A 3,650-nucleotide genomic window follows, 5' to 3' on the forward strand; every position below is an offset into this window, starting at 1 on the left:
AATAGCCTCGGGACGAAATTTATGAAGTGGCATCTTGTATATTTCGTCCAAGGCTTCATGCACCCATTATGGTGGCTTCAAAGTCCTGAAATCATCACTTGTAACTCCGTTCTTGTTTCCCTTGCGCATGCCATCATCTCCATGCTTGTTCTTGCTCCAATGTTCATCCTTCTCCAAGCTAGGCCCTTCATTTGTAAGCAAAACAAATGTATCCAATTTAGGCAGCATCATATTCTCATGAACATTAGAATCATTACCATGAAACGAAAGTACCTGGTAATTTAGTTGGCGTGCACGAGCTCTAGTAATTGGTCCAGTATGTATAGCAGCAGGGGCTGTGGGTGTAACAATTGTATTGATGTCCTCATCAGTCTAGAATGGTCTGAATCTCTCTATTTAATCCACCTAGAAAACGTGCAAGCATAGCTTCATTCTCCTCAACAATACCACATCTAATCATGCCAGTTTGTAATTCCTGATAATATTCTTCTACAGAATTTTTCCCTTGTCTTAAACGCTGCAATTTTTGAAGCAATTCACGTTGATAATATGGTGGAACCCAACGCGTACGCATAGCAGTTTTCAAAGCAGCCCAAGTAGTTGGAATAGGATATAATCTACAATGTTCAGACCACCATACACATGCAAAACTAGTGAAAGCACAAACAGCAGCAGCAACTCGTCTCTCCTCAGGATATTGTAAACATGTAAATCGTTGTTCAGTTTCTAACTCCCAAGTAAGATATATATCAGGAACATATCTACCCTCAAATGGTGGAATATTCAATTTCAGTTTAGGAATATGGACATCATCTCGTACCTGAGGTGGTGGTGCAGGCCTACCATTACGAATATATACCTGAGGTCGACCTGCTGGTGGTGGTACAGGTGGCTGCACGTAGTGCTAATTTTGATCAACCTCATCCTCATAATCTCCCACATAATCATCCTCCTCCGCATCAGCAGCAGGAGCCACAGAAGTATCAACAGCAGCACCAACAGTTTGGCCAAACGCAAGAGGAACACGGCTTGCTCAGCGGAGGTCTGTTTCGCGACGTGGAGGTAGTCGTTGTTGTTGTTGTTGGAGAGGTGCGTTAGGTGCAGCTGGTGGTGGTGGTGGAAGACGCGCGAGCAATTCATTAAACTTGTTGTCGAGCTTTGTTTCGAACGTCTTCTCAAGGCCAGTGATCTTCTCCATGGCCTCTTCAAAATTGTTCAGCACATCTTGCACCTGTTCAGTCATCATTTGCTAAAACTTATCGTGAAGCTCCTTGTTCGATAAATTCTCCCAGTCAATCTCGTCGGCTTGTGATCCTGGCATGGTTAGCAGCAATAGAAACACACAAGAATATGATCCTACAGACTACGAACAACTGGTGGTGGTGGGTGTCACAAATCCGTCAAGCAAAACTCAAATTCTTACCAGTTCTTACCCAGCAACAGGCGGTGATCGGCAACCGTTGTAGTCAAAACTCTCAAAGCTTGGATAGAGCGATTACCAGGGAGAGTCAAACGCACGACGTAGATGTATGTGGAGCTGGGAAGGCTTATAATATGGTAGCAAAAAGGGTCAGCAATAATCAATTCAGAGATGCAAAGTTGAATAAACGCTCAACGACGGTACTGTGCTTGTCCTAGGCTAGACTGTGCTAGAGACGCGAGCCTAGAACACCAACAAAATCACGGCGCGGCACGTAAACAAGGGAGGAGCACACTCTGAATTTTTTTTCTCTCTTTTTTTTTGCTCCGCAACAAAATTTTTTTCGAAAAAGTCTACAAATGGTCTAAAAACTGCCTAGCCAGAATTTTCCAGACTTAGCTTTTTTTTTAAATTGGAACTATTTTTCTTCTGCGGATGGCTCGGAAGTTGGGGAGTCCTTCTCTGTCACGACTCAGAGTATCGCGTGATCTGGAAATCGAGAACAATGCAACAATTACTAGACTCGGACTAGGACTGGTGGCGGAGATGAATCTGGTGGAACTCGGACTGGTGGCGGAGATGAATCTGGTGGAACACGGATAGGTGGCGGATATATGTTGCAGGTGAACTCGGATTGGCGTGATGGCGGCGGATATGTGGTGGCGTATATGGATTTGGATTGGCGGTGAATATGTGGTGGTGGTATATGGCAACAGCGACGATGATGATGCGGTGGTGATATATGGCAGCGGCGACGTGACAACCTGTGAACAGAACTCGAAACTCTAAAAGACTAGACGCTAAGACCAGCAACTGGACACGACGATGCAACCGCAAATTCAACAAAGCAAATACAGAAAAGATTATGCAAGGCTCAGATTGGTTCGGATGGGATGAACTAACCCTAATTTTTTTGGCTTTTTCATGGACTATAGGTATGAAGAACAGACTCGATCTAAACTACGAAAAACTGTAAAATCTCACCGAGCAACCTGGAAATCTGATACCACTTGATAGTGGCAAAGGTGTCCCGTCTTTCGATGAGATGATGGATATCGCTTTGGTGGAAGTCGACTTTGACGATCCGACTACGAACGTGCGAGGACGTCGCGCCTTAGCAATCGCTAAACCAACTCCGAGAGGTTATTGACCACACCGGAGCACGATCAACCTGACCACGAGGGTCTGTTTCCCTGCGAGCAAACGAAGAACAAGCAAGAAACTAAGATTGCAATCTGGATATTGCGAATATAAGATGAAAGCTTTATTGATCAAGGTGGGGTTCTGTGACGCCTTTGTCTGGTTGTTGAACACAAACGAAGTACGCGAAGTTGCAGCTATGGCGAACTTTTAATCTAAACAAAACCCAAAGTCTAAAAGGTGCCCTAAGGGCTGTATATATGGAGGAAGAGAGGGGGAATTTCGTGGCCCTTGGTGGAGGGGTCCGAAATCAACCCTATCTCTTGTTTCTCCACACATACGGACTCTAAAAATAGCCTATACTTATGTATTTCGAAATTACATGGGCCTGGCCCAATAAAAAGGTGACGCAGCACCTATAATAGCCTCGGGACGAAATTTATGAAGTGGCATCTTGTATATTTCGTCCAAGGCTTCATGCACCCATTATGGTGGCTTCAAAGTCCTGAAATCATCACTTGTAACTCCGTTCTTGTTCCCTTGCGCATGGCATCATCTCCATGCTTGTTCTTGCTCCAATGTTCATCCTTTTCCAAGCTAGGCCCTTCATTTGTAAGCAAAACAAATGTATCCAATTTAGGCAGCATCATATTCTCATGAACATTAGAATCATTACCAAGAAATGAAAGTACCTGATAATTTAATTGGCGTGCGCGAGCTCTAGTAATTGGTCCCGTATATGTAGCAGTAGGGGCTGTGGGTGTAACAATGGTATTGATGTCCTCATCATATAGGGTGGGTCTATTATGATAACATCCTTAAGAGTCTTATTCTGATAAGACCTAATCTTATTCTGCTAACACCCCCGCCTACCGTTGTAGCTACAAACTAACCACCGAACTACGGCGATAAAAAAATCCCACCCACCTTATCATGTTCGGCACGAACTCCCCTCTCCCTCCCCCAGTCCCCACGACCTCCACCTCCTGCCCCGCCGCCGCACAAGCTCCACCTCCCACCCCAACACCGCACGCCTGGCGCCTCCCCGCCTCCTACTCCTCCCGCCCGGCGCCTCCCCGCCTCCTACTCC

The sequence above is a fragment of the Triticum dicoccoides genome, chromosome 2A (assembly GCF_002162155.2).
Source record: "Triticum dicoccoides isolate Atlit2015 ecotype Zavitan chromosome 2A, WEW_v2.0, whole genome shotgun sequence".
Classification (NCBI taxonomy): domain Eukaryota; kingdom Viridiplantae; phylum Streptophyta; class Magnoliopsida; order Poales; family Poaceae; genus Triticum; species Triticum dicoccoides.